Consider the following 18,896-nt stretch of genomic DNA (forward strand, 5'->3'; position numbering starts at 1 on the left):
TGAATAATAGAGTTTCTGAAAATAGATTTGTTTGGCTTTATATGACTGATTTTAATGTTTTAAAGTTGAAGTATAGTTGATATACAATATGGTGTTAGTTTCAGGTATGCTGCTGCTGCTGCTAAGTCGCTTCAGTCGTGTCCGACTCTATGCGACCCCATAGACGGCAGCCCACCAGGCTCCGCCATCCCTGGGATTCTCCAGGCAAGAACACTGGAGTGGGTTGCCATTTCCTTCTCCAATGCATGAAAGTGAAAAGTGAAAGTGAAGTCGCTTAGTTTCAGGTATATAGCAGAGTAATTCAGTTTTATATGTTTATGTGTATGAATATGTATGTATATATATGCATTCTTTTTCAGCTTCTTTTCCATTATAGGTTGTTACAAGACATTGTCTATAATTCCCTGTACTATACAATAGGTCCTTATTTGTCTGTTTTATATATAGTAGTGTTACCTGTTAATCCATACCCCTAATTTATCCCCTCCCCTTTCCCCTTGTGTGTTTTCTGTGTAGCTATGTTATTTTCTGTGACTGATGTTAAAATCCCCAAATGCCATTTGAGAAAATAAGTAACTGTGAAGGAAGACAGTCCTTCACCCCACAGCACTACACTTCTGCAAAAGTGGTCAGACACCAAGCTTACTGTCCCTTAGCTCTGCCTTCAACATAGTGAACCCCAGTGTCTGTGCACAGAGATGCTTGTGGGGTCAAGTGTGTGTGCTCCATGTTTTTCAGATAAAAATAGCTCATGAGCTTGGAAGAACAATCTGCTTTAATTCTGGGAATTTGAAAAAAACACGTGTAACCAAGAATAGATTCTCAGTTTTGAAGATAATTGGCATTTCCCCCCAACCACAAGTATTTAAAATATTAACATAAGTGAGATAACATGCAGAAGCCATGCCTCAGGTCCCTGTCCTGTGATCTTGGGAATCCTTTTTCTCTCTTCTCCCCCTTTCCACTGTCTCCTGGGACTTCCCAGGAGCCACGATTGAATCTGTAGGATTGCCAAGTTTTAAAAAATAAGCTACTTGGTTGTCAGGTTAAGCTATACAAAAGGTATCCGTATTGTGTGTGTTTGTGTGTAAAAAATACTTTTTTATAAGAAGCCTGGCAAGAAGAAAGCTAGTTGAGAGATGAAGGTTCCTGCTGCGTGGGTAACCTGTTTAGCCAGGACCAGATGGTTTGGAGGGCGGGTAATGAGATCCGAAGTCCTCTCTATCTAGGTCAGCGTTGAATCCAGCCCCGCTCACAAACCACTGAGATTTGTGTGGCCAGATGTGTGTTCAGGCACTGATGGAGAAGAGAGGATGTTCTGAGACAGACACATCAGAATGTGGGTCGGATTTGGCTCCTTTGGGGGCAGCTTTTAGTCCTGAGTTCTCACATGGAGCTGTCATGGAAGGAGAGCTTTCCATACAGGATGGATATGCAACTGTGGTATTTTCCCAAAAGATTGCACTATGTCACTGACTTCCCAGGACTTTAGAGAACAACATAGTGTTAGTGCAAACTAGAACACAGGGACTCCTTTGAGTGTAAATTATTCAAGCTTTTCTACAGATAAATTTGACCATGTATATCAAAAAATCCTAATAGTTTGTAAAGCATTTGCCCAGCATTTCACTTCTAGGACTGTATTCTAAGGAAATAATCAAGGTCAAGTCCTAAGATCTTGATAATAATAACAGTAACAGTGATTATTTTTCCCCCAAAATAGAGCAGTGACCTAATCTTACTGCCCAACAATAGGGGATTTTTAGAAAGCAGTGGTGCAATGGAACGTTTTCAGTTACTAAGAACACTGTTGTAGATATATATTTACTGATATGGAAAGGTGTCTTTGGCATATTGCTAAGAGGTAAATATATGGTTATAAAATAGTCTAACCCCACATTTGCTTTTCAAAAGCTTTTTCCACACACACGCATGTACACACAAACATACATGTATAGGTGCTTAGAAAAATAAATGAGAAGTTAGTTATCTCTGGGTAAGAGAGTAACAGGCAACTTTTCTTTCCTTCTTTTTAAGTTTCTCTCTTTTCTAAATTGATTTATGATAAACAAGTGTTTGCTTTTATGTCTTTTATTGAAAAGGATTTTAAAACAGAAATTAAGAGCTTTTCAGAAGGATTCTGTGTAGGGGTGAGAAGGACAGTAAGTAGTGGAGGGCTGTGATCCAGGGAGGAAGCGGTCCACTGAGGGAACGGGTCCTCTTCATGGGAGACATGCTTCTGGGAGAGTCAGCCTCAAGCTTGCATGGAATGACCTTGCATGGAATTGAGAAGTCTCTGTGGTCCTCAGCAATGCGTGGACTCCTGAGTGCTTTAGAACACCCAGGCTGCACACACGGGCCAGTTCGTAGACAGAACAAAACCCAGGCCACCATCCCTTTCTTATAAGTTACTCTTCTTGGCTCATCCCTCATCTTCAGTGATTTAAATGTTAAATTTCCCAGTCCCTCAAGAGAGTTCTCTGAAAACATGAGAGGAACCCAAATAACCATCAGAAAAGGACAGAAGCAGCCAAAGGTGGTTTCTTTCCTGTTTTTTTTTTTTTTTTTTAATTTTAATTTTTTTTGGCTGTGTGGCATGTGGGGTCTTAGTTCCCCAACCAGGGATCCAGCCCCTCTGCAGTGGGAGCACAGAGGCCTGACCACTGGACCACCAGGGAAGTCTTGGCAGTTACCTTTTAGTTTTGAGGTGTTCCTTCCATATCACAGTCTTGGCAGTAGGGGGTCCCAACTCCAGGTTGACGGTCCTTCTTCCCTCTGGCCCTCTGGGGTCTGCAGTCAGTGCCCTCCCACCCTTCCCCCACACGTGTGTTGTCAGCAAAAGCTAGTGCAGCTGTAAACTGGGGGTGAGCGAGTCAGCCTCAGAGTGCTAACATCAGCTTGAAAAGCAAGCAACCTGGAAGCCCATCCTAGAGTTTCCAGCCTCCAGGATAAGAGCAGGGCTGGGGCGATGTGCCCAGTTTGCCGTGTGGTGGGCTCCTGGAGTCCTGCATGGCAGGGCTGGGAGTTAGAAGACATAAATGTTTGGAGGTGACCATGCCTGGAGCTGAGAGACCCAGAGAGACCCACACAACCATTCCCAGACCCTCTGCCTCCCGTCTTGGTGCTATAGCCAAAGGGCTGATTCTGAAAGATTTAGAGACCGATGGCATAGTTTATGGAGCTGCTTTGGATAAATGACGCAAACTCTTGGGATCCTGCTTTGTTTGTAAAGTGGAAATAACACAAACCCAGGGAGTTGTATTGATTAAATTGACTGACCAGAGGGCCTAGAAGAGTCTCATGTAGAAGATCTGTGGTCCTTGTGCTAAGAAAGCAGTCCTGAGTTCTACTTTCAGAGGTAACTTCCTGGGGGCAGTGACTGCTCATCATTGACCCCAATGTCAGCCCCCCCTTTCCTGCCTGGATTAAAGATCCATTTCCCAGCTTCTCTTGTAGCAAGGCATGGTCATGAGAACATGTTCTGACCAGTGGGATATATACGTGGAGGGATTACATGCAATTTATGTTACTAGAAGGAGGGGACCTCTTCACGCCTTCAACTGTCTCCTGGCTAGAATCGAGACCTGATTAAGGCTGATGCTTAGTTAAATGTTCACATTGACCCGTGAGCTGAGGATGGCAGTAAGACAGAAGGAGCATGGGTCCCTGACAACCTCACAGAACCATCACACCAGCCCCAGACTCCCTGCTTCTGGATTTGTTTACAAGGAGGAAAGGAAACTTCTGAGCTATTTAAGCCACTATTGTTTTGTATTTTCACTCATTTGCAGACTGGCCTAATTCTAACTTAAATATCACTCATGTGTTTTTAAGATTGTTGGGTGGTTATTTTTTCTTTTTTTGTCTCACCTGTGAAAACGTTGCTTAGCAGCCTGCCACCCTGACAACAGCCATTCGCATTTGTGACATGTCCTCACAGCTGCCTTCCAGCTCTCAGAGCGTCTTCAGCCACACTGTCCCGCACCAACCTCATCTGCCTCCCTGTTGTCTGTGGCAAGTCACTGCCCATCCTCAGGAGTTTCCCAGCTGATTTAAGGACCAGGGCTCTCCTGTGGGCGCCCACCATAAGGAGACCCCAGAGTCACCTAACCTCTTTGTACAGCAAAGGAAATTATGTTTATAAGAGAGGAAGTGAATGCATATCCGGGGAGTGGGTGGAGGCCATAGTATTTGAAAAGCTTTAAACTGCAACATTTCAGAGACATTTTTAAAGATCCAGAGAGATCTGCTTGTGAACTTTTAGGAATGATTTTTTCTTTTTGAAACAAGGTTTATTTTAGTCTCCCATTTCCTGTTTCTCTCTTTATTTTTTGTTAAGGGACCCTGATATGATGAAAGAAGCTTGTTCTGAATTAATTTTCTAAAGATTTTTATCTCTGACAGTGTTTTGTACAAAAAAAAGTTGTTGACTATGAAATTTCTTTGACGTGGCTTATTTCCTTGCAGGAAAGAATTGCATAGGTTTTTTGCTTTGTTTTTTTTTTTTTTTTTCTTGTCATTGCTGGTTTGTTGAGTTTGTGTGTGTGTGGTAAAATATACATAAAATTTACCATCTTAACCATATTGAAGTGCAGTTTACTGGCATTGAGTATACTCATGCTGTTGTACGGTCATCGCCACCATCCATCTTCCAAATCTTTTCATTTTCCAAAACTGAAACTCTGTACCCATGAAATAATAGCTTCCCACGACTCCTCCCTCCCCTCAACTCCTGTTCTACTTTTCTGTTCCGGGAGTAGCTTTGATTACTTTAGGATCCTCAACTAAGTGGAATCATACGGTGTTTGTCCTTTTGTGTCTGGCTTATTTCACTTGGCGTAATGTCTTCAGGGTCCATCCATGATGCAGCGTGTGTCAGAATTTCATTCCTTTTTAAGGCTGAGTAATACTTGATGTATGTACCATGTTATCCATTCATCTGCCGTGAACGGTTGGGTTGCTTCCACCTTTTCGTTATCGTGAATAGTGCTGCTGTGAACACGGGTGTGCGGATATCTGTTCGAGACTGTGTTTTCAGTTCTTTTGGTTACATACCCAGGAGTGGAAATGATGAATCTCACGGTAATTCTGTTTAGTCTTTTTTGAGGAGCCTTCTCTCCAGTCAGGGGTTGCTTCAGAGTTAAAGTCGGAAGGTGTAGTTTTTTTCCCGTAGTGGATAAAAACAGTGATTCTAAACTGGACTATGCATCAGAATTATCTGGGAACTCTTAAATACAAAGTCACGAGTTCCCCACCCTCCAGGACTATTAAGGGAGGTTATGTAAGGGAAGAGCCTGGAATCTTGAATGTCAAAGGCTTTCCATGACTGTCATCTGCAGCGCGGCCTCAGGGGCCAGTAATAGCGGTGTTTGCTCAGTTGTGTCTGGCTCTCTGCGATCCCATGGACTGTAGCCCGCCAGGCTTCTCTGTTCATGGGCTTCTCCAGGCAAGAATACTGGAGTGGGTTGTCATTCCCTTCTCCAGAGGATCTTCCCAACCCAGGGATCAAACCCAGGTCTCCCGCATTGCAGGCAGATTCTTTACCGTCTGAGCTACAGGGATATCTTGGGGACGGTAAGACAGGAGAAAGGTTCCAGCTGCTCAGATACCATCCGCTACACACCCCCAAAGGGAGCTGAGCTTTGTGAAGACACCTCTCTGCCTACGTCTCCATATGTGGTAGGAGTTTCTTGTGCGAAAGTGAAGGAGTCAGGAGAGCCATTCGTGTGGCCGCCCAAGGAACCAGACTCACAGCTCTCGAGGCTGGGTGTTCCCAGTTGCTTACGGGCCTGATTGTCCTTGTTAATCTCGGGCAGGGGGAGGGTGTGTGTGCAGAGGAGCTTCCTCAGAGAGTGTTTTCATGCGCATTTCCGGAGACAGGATCTGATCAGCCTATTTTTCACTATCCTGTGTCACAGGCTCCTATTTGACAGTGCCTGGAGTCAAGCCTCCTCATAGGTGGCTGGGCTTCCTTCCGCCCAGCCTGCCTGGAGCCTTTAATAGGGATTCCTGGTTCAGTGGTGTGGCCAGGGTGGCAGGGTCACTTGGCACATAGCCTGACAGCTCTGTGCAGGAGGGAACATCTGTTTGGCCTCTCTCCCAGCAGCCTCTGCTTACAGGAAGGCTCCTAAGGGTCTGTGGATCCTCCCAGGACAGGCATCAGAATATTTTTATTTTTTAATTAGGATTTTCTTTTTAGTTTTGTTGTTTGAAATAAAGTCATTCACAGGGAGCTTAGAAAGTTTAGAAACTATAGGAAGATGAAATGAAGGAGGAAAGAAAAAACCACTCCTGATCACTCCCTAGAGTCTACCATTTTTAGTGAATTTCCTTCTTGTCTTTTTTTTCCTTACATGGTTTCTTTATTTGCTCACTTTCCCCATGTTGTTATAAACTCTTAAACACATTTTACTGGGTGCATGGATCTACCATGGTTTACTTAATTCCTTCCCTCCTGTTTCGTATTTTTTTGTGTTTTTCAGTTTTTTCTTTCTATTGAAAATAGTACTCCAACAAACATCTTTAGACATATAGCCTCTTGCAGATAGTTTCCTTGGGGCAGAGGTCCAAGAAGTGGGATTAAGTTAAAATCACAGATGCATTAAGGCCTTTGTTATGTACCACATTTGTGAAAGGATTGCTACCACATTGCACAACCATTAGCAGAGGTCAAAAATGGGTCCCATGACCTAGGCTCTGGCCTGGTGGTTTACAGCTACAGGTGATTGGACACCCAAGGACATCTGTCAGTGTCTGGGGGCATGCTCAGCGCTCACAGTGGGACAGACACTCCTGGTGTCTGTTGGGTAAAGGCCAGGGCTGCGGCTCAGTACCCTACAACGTACGTTACAGCCACACACAGCGAAGAATCAGCTATTCCTCAATGTCACAGGCACCGAGGTTGAGGAACTCGACTGTAACTGTCAACTGGATCACAGCCCTTTTCAGACAGAAAAATACAGACTCTTCTCAGTCCAGGTTCAGGAGCAGCGGTCAGCTGCTGTGGCTCCTGTCAGTGTTTGGTGACGTTGATGTTGAAACTGGTGTGACACGAGTTCAGTGTGTCATTTTCGAGGACTTGGCAACCTGCTCCAGAATCAGATTTCACCTTGACCTGCCGAGGCACCACTCAAAGTACCCCTTCCTCCAGGGCCCTGAGAATCCTTACTGGGCACTTGCCAGTGGTTCAGTCCAGACCACTGCCACCCATCGGAGACGTTCTAATACAATTATACTTCAAGAGGGGGCCATATTCTCTGTTTTTGTTAAGTATTTTAGGATTCTGTGCAAATTTACTTACATGTCAGTTCAGTTCAGTTGCTCAGTCGTGTCTGACTCTTTGTGACACCCTGGACTGCAGCACGCCAGGCTTCCCTGTCCATCACCACATCCTGGAGCTTGCTCAAACTCACGTCCATTGAGTCAGTGATGCTATTCAACCATCTCATCCTCTGTTGTTCCTTCTCCTCCTTCCTTCAGTCTTTCCCAGCATCAGGGTCTTTTCCAGTGAGTCAGTTCTTTGCATCAGGGGGCCAAGGTGTTGGAGCTTCAGCTTCAGCATCAGTCCTTCCAATGAATATTTAGGACTGATTTCCTTTAGGATGGACTGCTTTGGTCTCCTTGCAGTCCAAGGGACTCTCAAGAGTCTTCCTCCAACACCACAGTTCAAAAGCATCAATTCTTCTATGCTCAGCTTTCTTTATGGTCCAACTCTCATCATTTATACATGACTACTGGAAAAACCATAGCTTTGACTAGACAGACCTTTGTTAGTCAAGTAATGTCTCTGCTTTTTAATTTGCTGTCTAGGTTGATCATAACTTTTCTTCCAAGGAGTAAGTGTCTTTTAATTTCATGGCTGCAGTCACCATCTGCAGTGATTTTGGAGCCCAGAAAAATAAAGTCTCTCACTGTTTCCATTGTTTGCCCATTTGTTTGCCATGAAGTGATGGGACCAGATGCCATGATCTTTGTTCTTTGAATGTTGAGTTTTAAGCCAGCTTTTTCACTCCCTTCTTTCACCTTCATCAAGAGGCTCTTTAGTTCCTCTTCGCTTTCTGCCATCAGGGTGGTGTCGTCTGCATATCTGAGGTTATTGATATTTCTCCCAGCAATCTTGATTCCAGCTTGTGCTTCATCCAGCCCAGCATTTTGCATGATGTACTCTGCATAGAAGTTAAATAAGCAGGGTGATAATACACGTCGACTTACATGTCACCTCATTCCAAATCCACAGTAGGCTCTGTGCAATATGCCAAAACCCTCAGACTCTGAGGACAGAATCTCAAAGTCACCTGTGTAGCGTGTGGTAGGGCCAGCTAGCTCTTCCCAGTATCTGTCCTCCCTTTCCTCTGCTGGTAATAGAATCCCCAACTTTTAGTTGGTCAGTGGCTTCTCAGAATCGATACCTCATTTCCTAGACTTTCACAGCCGCCCAATGGCTTATGACTGGAAAGGCTGCATGTGACTTCTGGTGGTACCGTGTCACAGACGCAGTGTGCCCCTCTTCACTGACAGAAGAGATGTGGGTGTGCTGGCTTGACCTAGAGTAGCCACCCTAGACCAGGAGGTGGAAGTCGAGTTTGGAGGATGGCAGAGCAATAATACAGAAGGAGCCTGGGTCTTTGATGATCGCGGTGGTACTCTTAACCACTAGGCTTCACTTCTCAGAGAGTAACCTTATGTTTAATTTAAACCACTGTTTGGTGTCTGTTACAGCTGAGGGGTCTGTTAATCCTCATTGACATAATTGATGCCAGCCTCTCTCATTTCAAAGATATAAATGGAAGCCTGAATGGATTACATCAGGCTCAGTTCATGGTGCCTTTTCTGTTAGCTGTCTGGGAGTTTGCTAAATAAGATTTTTAAAATATGTGAATCATTTAAGAGAAATGGTATGTTTTGGGATACCTTATGAGGTTGATAACACAAAAGAAGACCAAAGAATTGGGAGGAAAGCAAAGGTTTTAGCATAAGAGATGAGAGTCAGAGCATACTCAGGAAAGGGGAAAAACAAAACATCCTTTATTTTTCAGGGTTAGATCCTCTGAAGCTGGGAGTAGCTACTCTAACGACACCCTTGGTGAGATAGTGATCCCGTTTTCGCAGTTGGCATGTCTGAATGCAAAGACTGTTTATAGAGCAGCGTAATTAGTAGATACTTCATGGAAGTGATTGCTGCCGGTTCAATTATTCTTTAATAGATTGGCTAGATCAAGGCGCTGCTCGGTAAGGAGAAGCAATCTTTCTTTTCTCCCTATCACGGTAAGTGAGCATTCATCATTTATTATGCGTATCCCCTTGGTTTCATTTCACTCACAAAGGAAATGTATGTCTTTTCTTAAAATATACAGATTTCTTTCCCCTGGGGTCTAGCAAGTAAAGGAAAAGATAATCTGCATCCCATTGAGTTAGAAGAAAGCTGTGTCTGCACATCACCTAAGCAACCAGTTACTCAGGGCAATTCCGCCAAAACACCCATCGATTCTGTGAAAAATCCATCAGCCTGGTTGCGAGGCATCCCACAGCCTTCTGTTTGCCCTTCCTGGGTTGAGTAACTGAATTTCTCGTTTTCTGCTGCCTGTATTGGCTTCCTAAAGACCCTGCTGCAGATAGAGCTTTGATTTCATAGAGGAAGTCATCTATCTTTAAAACTCCCATCTTTAAAATTCACTAGGACCTCACTCACCATTATCAGAACATTCTCTGCAATGAAGTTCAATTGCCCAGTTCAGCATAGAGGGTCAGATGAAACCCAGTCCCTTGGACGAGAAGAAACAATTTAAAAGATGATCGTTACTTGGCTTTTTCCATTTTCTTCTTCCCAGTGCCCAGAAGATAGTTTTTCTTGGCTCTGGGACTAAATGGAGTGGACACCTGGTCCAGATTTACTTGGATCTTTCTCTAGGCAACTGATTCGTGCTGGAAAATATGCATATACCACGTAGGCTCATACCAAAGACAAGCGAAAGCTTCCATTTATGCTGTCTCTTTGATTTAATTTCTGCCTTCTGAAGGTGAAGTCAGCCCAGGCAAGCCTCATCCGTTGCTTCAACGGCACAGAAAAGAGGTTGGCCTGGCTGACTGCATGATTACCACAGCGTAGCAGAACCTTGGCAGCAGCCTTTCAAGCAGGGAGCTGTGTTTCTGAAGACTGTTTGCATCACAAAAGAGAAATTCTGAGATGTACCAAGATTCAACATACAAGATGCATGGATGACCAGCCCTGCGGACACCCTCTTTTCTATGCCAAGTTACTCTTCTAATCTGCGTGTGACTGGCCTACTTTCATTTAGCCTCCTCCTCTCACATCCCTTGGTTTAGCCGGTTACATAAGCTGCCACGCCTCGATTCTATCTGTTGTTTTCAACTCTCACTTCAACCTATGGTGTGCTAGAGTCGGCTCTGATGGCTTATGAAAGTGTGCATTGCTCTTCCCATGTCATGTTCAATAACATGACATTGGTAGCTTGAAATCAGGCATGGAAAGGTAATTGTATGTAGAAACCAGCAAATCCTACAAATAGGGCTCCCCACTGCCCCCAGGAACCAGCTGTTAAACATTCTCTACCATCCAACTGGTTTTAGTCCTTTTAAGTCCTTTAAAATAAGGATCGATTTTATTTTGACAAATGTTTAATTCTATCCTCAGTCCTAGAATAACAGAAAAAGAGTATCAATCCTGGACAAAATGGTTATATGTGCTCTATGTATGTCCGATTAGAACTGGACATGGAACAATAGACTGGTTCCAAATTGGGAAAGGAGTATGTCAAGGCTGTATGTTGTCACCCTGCTTATTTAACTTATATGCAGAGTACATTATGAGAAATACTGGACTAGATGAAGCACAAGCTGGAATCAAGATTTTTGGGAGAAATATCAATAACCTCAGATATGCAAATGACACCACACTTATGGCAGAAAGCAAAGAAGAACTAAAGAGCCACTTGATGAAAGTGAAAGAGGAGAGTGAAAAAGTTGTCTTAAAACTCAACATTCAGAAAACTAAGATCATGGCTAAGGGATTAAGATCATGGTCCCATCACTTCATGGCAAATAGATGGGGAAACAGTGACAGACTTTATTTTCTTGGGCTCCAAAATCACTGCAAATGGTGACTGCAGCCATGAAATTAAAAGATGCTTGCTCCTTGGAAGAAAAGTTATGACCAACCTGCTGCTGCTGCTGCTAAGTCGCTTCAGTCATGTCCGACTCTGTGCGACCCCATAGATGGCAGCCCATCAGGCTCCCACGTCCCTGGGACTCTCCAGGCAAGAACACTGGAGTGGGTTGCCATTTCCTTCTCCATATGACCAACCTAGACAGCAAATTAAAAAGCAGAGACATTACTTTGCCAACGAAGGTCTGTCTAGTCAAGGCTATGGTTTTTCTAGTAAGTCATGTATGGATGTGAGAGTTGGACCCTAAAGTTGAGCACTGAAGAATTGATGCTTTTGAACTGTGGTGTTGAAGAAAACTCATGAGAGTCCCTTGGACTGCAAGGAGATCCAGCCAGTCAATCCTAAAGGAAATCAGTCCTGAATATTCATTGGAAGGACTGATGCTGATGCTGAAACTCCAATACTTTGGCCTCCTGATGTGAAGAACTAACTCATTGGAAAAGACCCTGATGCTGGGAAAGATGAAGGTGGGAGGAGAAAGGAGTGACAGAGGATGAGATGGTTGGATGGCATCACTGACTCAATGGACATGAGTTTGAGTCAACTCTGGGAGTTGGTGATGGACAGAGGCCTGGTGTGCTGCAGTCCATGGGGTCGCAAAGAGTTGGACATGATTGAGCAACTGAACTGATATATGCCTACAGAGTTTTCTTCAGAACAAGCTCCTCCAAATTGGTCCCCCTCCCTTCCTTCATGACTCTGATCTACCTCTAAGCCAGCCTCAGCAAGGCTGGACTACCTGGAACTTCCCTGACCATTCTTCTCTGTCAGAACTTTTTCTAAAAAAAAAATTGTTGGAATATAGTTGATTTACAATGTTGTATTAGTTTCAGGGGTACAGCAAAGTGAGTCAGTTATACATATATGTATATTCACTCTTTTTTAGGTTATTTTCCCATGTAGGTCATTACTGAGTATTAAGTGGAGTTCCCTATGCTATACAGTAGGTCCTTGTTGGCTGTCTTATCTTATATATAGTAGTGTGTGTATGTTTATCCTGAGCTCCTGATTTATTTCTTCTTCCTAGTATTTCCCCTTTGGTAACTGTAAGTTTATTTTTGAGATCTGTAATAAGTTTATTTTTGATATCTCTTAAGTCTGTTTCTATTTTATAAATAAGTTCATTTGTGTCATTTTAAAAAATTAGGTTCCACCTGTAAGTGATATCCTATAATGTTTGTCTTTGTCTGACTTAGTTCACTTAGTATGATCATCTCTAGGTCTGTCCATATTGCCACAGATGGCATTATTTCATTCTTTTTATGGCTGAGTAATATTCCATCATATATATATATATGTACCACATCTTTATTCATTTGTTCATGGACTAGGTTGCTTCCATGTCTTGGCTATTATAAATAGTTAAAACTCTTAACTTAAAAAAAAAACCCACATTTCTATATTCACAGATAAAAACAACTATGGACTTGTATAGTACTATAGTACTTAGTTATTAAAAAAAATCCACATATAAATGGATTCATGCAGTTCATACCATGTTGTTCAAGGGTCAACTAAGGTATAAACCTTAAAAATATATATAAGATCTCTATATGAGGAAACCTACAAAATTCTGATGAAAGAAATCAAAGAACTAAACAAATGGAGAGAGATTACATATCCATGGATATGAAGACAGTATTGCCAAGGCGTCAGTTTTTCCCACCTTGGTCTGTAGATTCACAGCAATCCCAATCAAAATTGCATTCGGCTAGTTATTTTGTGGATATCAACAAACTAATTCTAAAATTCATACAGAGAGGCAAAAGATCCAGAATAACTAACATGATATTGAAGAACAGCAAAATCAGAGGACTGTCAATACCTGACTCTAAGCCTTACCGTAAAGCTACAGTAGTCAAGATAGTGTAGTATTCACAGAAGAATAGACAAATAGACCAATAGAATAAAGAGTCCGGAAATAGACCCCAATAAATACAATCAAGTGATCTTTGACCAAGGAGTAAAGGGAAATAGAATGGAGGAATGATAGTCCTTTTAACAAACAGAACTGGAGCAACTGGACATCCACATGCAAAAAAATAAACCTAGACACAGAGCTTACACCCTTCACAAAAATTAACTTAAAATGGTTCACAGCCCTAAATATAAAAGGCAAAACTATAAAACTCTTAGAAAATAACATAGAAAATCTAAAATGACTGAGGGTATGGCAATGGCTTTTTAGATAAAGCACCAAAGACATGATCTAGGAAATAAATAATTAATAAGCTGGATTTCATTAAAATTGCAACACTATGCTCTGCAAAAGACAGTGTCAAGAGAATGAGAACAAACCATGGGATAGGAGAAGATATCTGCCAAAACATGTCTGATGAAGGACCTCTATCCAAAAGAAACAATTCTTAAGCTCAGCAATAAGAAAGCAAACATTTAAAAAATGATTTTTAAAATAAGCAAATGACCTGAATGAACATTGCATCAAAGAAGATGGCAAGTGAGCATATGAAAAGATGCTCAGCATCATATGTCATTCAGTTCAGTTCAGTCGTGTCCGACTCTTTGCAACCCCATGAATCGCAGCACACCAGGCCTCCCTGTCCATCACCAACTCCCAGAGTTCACTCAAACTCATGTCCATTGAGTTGGTGATGTCATCCAGCCATCTCATCCTCTGTCGTCCCCTTTTCCTCCTGCCCCCAATCCCTCCCAGCATCAGAGTCTTTTTCAATTAGGCAACTCTTCACATGAGGTGGCCAAAGTACTGGAGTTTCAGCTTTAGCATCATTCCTTCCAAAGAACACCCAGGACTGATCTCCTTTAGAATGGACTGGTTGGATCTCCTTGCAGTCCATGGGACTCTCAAGAGTCTTCTCCAACACTACAGTTCAAAAGCATCAATTCTTCAGCGCTCAGCCTTTTCACAGTCCAACTCTCACATCCATACATGACCACAGGAAAAACCATAGCCTTGACTAGACGAACCTTTGTTGGCAAAGGAATGTCTCTGCTTTTGAATATGCTATCTAGATTGGTCATAATTTTCCTTCCAAGGAGTAAGTCATTATGTCATTAGGTAATTGCAAATTAAACCAACAGTGAGATACCACTGCATACTACTAGAATGGTCCAAACCCAGAACACTGACAATACCAAATGTTGTCAAGGATGTGGAAACACAGGAACTCTCCAGTTATTGTGGAGTTGCAAAGTGATAACAGCCACTTTGGATGACAGCTCAGAGGTTTCTTTCCAAACTAAACATATTCTTAGCATACAATCCAGCAGTCATGCTCAGCAGTCGTTTACTCAAGTCGGTTGAAAACTCGTGTCCACAGAGAAACCTGCACATACATGTTTATAGTAGCTTTATTCATGATTGCCCAAATTTGGAAGTAACCAAATGGCTGCTAGGAAAATGAGTAAATAAACTGGCACGTCCAAATAATGGAATATGATTCAAAGCTAAGAAGAATGAGCTATCAAGCCATGAAAAGACAGAGAAGAAGCTTAAATGCTTATCACTAAATGGTTGAAGTCCATCTAAAAAGATCATATACCCATACGATTGCAACTATATGACATTCTGGAAGAGGTAGAACTATGGAGACAGTAAAAAGGTCAGTGGTGTCCAAGAGTTAGCGGGTTAGATGAAGAGGTTCCCTGGTAGATCTGATGGTAAAGAATCTGCCTGCAATGCAGGAGACCCGGGTTCAAGCCCTGGGTTGAGAAGATCCCCTGTAGAAAGGAATGGCAACCCACTCCAGTATTCTTACCTGGAGAATTCCATGGAGAGACCATGGGGTTGCAAAGGATTGGACACGACTGAGCGACGTATGTACATGAAGGGGTACAGCACAGAGGATTTTTAGGGCAGTGGGATGATACTATCATGATGGGTACATGCCATTATACATTTGTCAAAACCTGTAGGGTGTACAACACCAAGAGCAAATCCAGTATAAACTATGGACTTGGGGTGATGATGGGGTGTCACTGTAGGCTCATCACCTGTCACACGGGTACTACCCTAGTGGGGGACGTTGGTCATGAAGCGGCCATGCGTGTGTGGGGGCAGGCGGTCTATGGGAAATCTTTGTATCTTCCTCTCAATTTTTCTGTGAATCTCAAGCTGCTCTACAAAATAGTCTTTAAAAAAAAATTGGATTATGGTTATATAGGAAATTGTTTCTGTAGTTTAAAGAAGTATTTAGAGATGAAATGTCATAACGTCTGTAATTTTTCTTTAAAAATACTTCAGAAGAAAATGAAACAAATGTGGGAAAATGTTAACAACTGTTAAAGCTGAAGGATGGCTATGTGGAGGCTATGATTTTCTGCTCCTATTATATGTTTGAAAATTTTCATCACAGTCATTTCAAAAGCACTTCTATGGAATCTATAAATTTGGTCAATCTCAAGTAGAACTGCTCCTCAGTCCCCTGAAATCTGGGCCTGTATGACTCAGGGTTGTCAACCAGTCAGATTGTTTCAATCACAGTAAAAAGCCTGCCTTGAAAAAGATTCCCTGGAGGGGGAAATGGCAACCCACTCCAGTATTCTTGCCTGGAGAATCCCCATGGACAAAGGAGCCTGGTGGGCTACAGTCCGTGTCCATGGGGTTGCCAGAGAGTCGAACGTGGCTGAGAGACTGAGCCCTGAGTGTCTGTGTTCCCACGGGCTTAGCTCAGGCTCTTGTGTCTGCAGTGGGCAGGATGAGGAGTGACTGACCAGCAGGCTTTTCCCAGTTCAGCTGGAGGGAGTTCAGTGCAGTACACATTTCATTATCTTACTTTGTTGCTTTTTGTGATTGTACAGACTGACTGAAAATAGCTGTTTTCACTAACCCTCCTAAGTATGACCCCGCTCATGTAATCAGAATAATATTTAAAAATGCACAAAAATATATTTTCTTGTAGTGACACCCCTTTGATGTAACAGGGAATCCTTTGCTTTTAGAGATCTTTCCTTTCATTCTATCTGGTTCTTTGTTCTTTCAGGAGGTTCTTAACCTAGCGTCTTTTTTCTGGCTTCAGGAATCTCCACAGAACATGCCTGTGGGCTCCTTGCCTTCTCAACCCTCCCTGCCGAACCTTGTTCTGTACTTGCCCCTCAGACTATGAGACTCCAGCAACCCTGGATTGCACCGGGTGTTTCTTGCCCTTGGTGTGGGACCTCAAAGGAACCGAAATCCCAACTCTTATCCTCATCCCCTTGGCCAGATCTCTTGATTCTGGGCTTCCAAGTTCCCTCCTGCTGAGGCTTGAGTTCTTGAAGAGAACCACAAAGCTGAGACAGGACAGTCTGTGGTCTTGGACAGCCCATGGAATCTTGGTTTCATCTCATAACGAGAGTAATAAAAGCCATTTTTTATCTGCCTTGCAGGGCTGTTATGAGGATCAAAAGAAGGAAAGTCTACCCAAGTCTAAGCTTTGTGTTAAAGCCCAGTACAAATGTTTCCTGTTACCTATTTCTATATAATTTGGTTTTTAATGTTACATAGTATCTTTAGTGACTCTCCCCATAGCCAATGTTGTTATTAATATCTCTTTACTCATCTGGAATAAAAAAGGTTTAATGCAATATTTTCTACCTGGAAAAGTTGTGAATAAGGAAAAAGGGGGTCAGTGTCTTCAGCAACAGCCCGTTAAATGCCCCTGTAAAGAGGATGCCTGGGCCTACCCGGGTGCGCATCTCTAAAACAGGTTCCTGCTCTGGTCACTGGCTACAGATCTGGCTCCTGTTCATTTGGGAACTGCTGACGTTGAATTTTCACCAGCTTTGATTTTCCATCAACCTTCATTTCTTCCTTCCTCCCTCCCTGGCTTCCCAAGCTTCTGTGCTGTTCAGACCTTTGGCACACAGGACTGCTGACATGCCTTTTGTACAGCAAGTTGTTGTGTTCTACTTTTAGAAGTAAACAGAATCAAATGTTATTTTTTTTAATAAATTTTTTTAAAATTTATTTTTCATATTCTTTTCCATGGTGGTTTATCCCAAGATATTGAATAGTCCTGTGCTATACAGGACTTTGTTGTTTATCCATTCTGGGTATAATTGCATCTGCTAACCCCAGATCTCCATCCATCCCTCCCTTCCCCTCACTCTCCCTCGATGACCACAAGTCTGTTCTCTGTGTCTGTGACTCTTTCTGTTTCATAGAGAAGTTCATTGGTGTCATATTTTAGTTTCCACATGTAAGTGATATCATATGGCATTTGTCCTTCTCTTTGATTTGTTTCACTTAACATGATAGTCTCTAGGTCCATCCATGTTGCTGCAAATGGCATTATTTCATTCTTTATGATGGCTGAGTAGTATTCCATTGTATCACATTGTACCACATCTTTATCCATTCATCTGCTGGTGGGCATTTAGGTCGTTTCCATATCGTGGCTGTTGTAAATAGTTCTGCTGTGAACATAGGAGTTCATGTTTCTCTTTTTAAATATTTATGTATTTGGCTGTGCTGGATCTTAGTTTCAGCATGTGGGATCTTTAGTTGTGGCATGCAAATTCTTAGTTGCGGCATAGAGGATCTAGTTCCCTGATCAGGGGTTGAATCCAGGGCCCCTGGATTGGGAGCATGGAGTCTTAGCCACTGGACCACCAGCGAAGTCCTTGTATCTTATTTATTTATGGTTTTCTTTGGATATGTGCCCAGGAATGGGATTGCTGTGTCATAAAGCAACTCTATTTTTAGTCTTTTGAGGAACCTCTATTCTGTTTTCCATGGTGGTTGCACCAGTTTACATTTCTACCAGCGATTGTAAGAGGGTTCCCGTTTTTCCACACACTCTCCAGCATTCGTTATGTGTATAGTCCTGTTTTAGAGTTGAGCAGAGTGAGGTCTGGAGAGTTTGAAGGGGTTCCCCCAAGGTCCTACCATTGGTAAATGACAGAATTCTTTCTCAGCCCACATGTATCCACATCTTATGCAGTTTCTGTACATCCAGCAGGTTCTTAGCTCAGCATCTTTTTTTTTTTGCTTAATTAAAAAAAAAATCTTTTTCAAAGTTTATTTTCAATTGGAGGAAAACTGCTTTACAATGTTGTGTTGGTTTCTGCCATACAACATCACAAATCAGCCATAATTATGCATATATCACCTCTCTCGTGAGCTTCCCTCACCTCCCCAGTCCCACCCCTCTAGGTCATCACAGAGCGCCGGGCTGGGCTCCCTGTGTTATATAGTGACTTCTTACAAGTTATCTATTTTACACATGGTAGTATACACATGTTGATGCTACTTTCTTCATTCATCCCACTCTCTCCTTCCCCACACTGTCCACTGTGTTTCTCTATATCTGAGTCTCCCTTCCTCCCTACAAAGAAGTTATCAATACATACCAGTTTTTTAATTCCATTCTGATCTGATCTGATGTGTTCATATATGATAATTTGTTTTTCTCTTTCTCACCTACTTCACTCTGTATAACAGGCTCTAGGTTCATCCACCTCACTAGAACAGACTCAAACTTGTTCTTTTTATGGCTGAGTAATATTCCATTGTGTGTATGTATGACATCTTATTTATTCATTCATCTGCTGATGGATATCTAGGTTGCTTCTGTGTCTTGGCTATGGTAAATAGTGCTTCTGTGAACATTGTCTTTTTCATTTATGGCTTTCTCAGGATATATGCCCAGTAGTGATATTGCTGGGCTATATGGTAGTTTTATTCCTAGTTTTTTTCCTCCATACTGTTCTCCATAGTGGCTGTTATTAATTTGCATTCCCACCATCAGTGCA

At 42.5% G+C, this 18,896-nt stretch overlaps 1 long non-coding RNA gene across 1 annotated transcript; it reads left to right on the top strand.

Annotated features, from left to right (window-relative positions):
* The first annotated feature begins 231 nt into the window (after positions 1 to 231).
* LOC123330932 lies at positions 232 to 17,020 on the top strand. The gene is made up of 3 exons (XR_006547215.2): positions 232 to 284; positions 9,036 to 9,264; positions 16,181 to 17,020. It is a non-coding gene; the product is annotated as an uncharacterized LOC123330932 (long non-coding RNA).
* Positions 17,021 to 18,896: the final 1,876 nt, after the last annotated feature.

Source organism: Bubalus bubalis, chromosome 21 (assembly GCF_019923935.1).
Source record: "Bubalus bubalis isolate 160015118507 breed Murrah chromosome 21, NDDB_SH_1, whole genome shotgun sequence".
Classification (NCBI taxonomy): domain Eukaryota; kingdom Metazoa; phylum Chordata; class Mammalia; order Artiodactyla; family Bovidae; genus Bubalus; species Bubalus bubalis.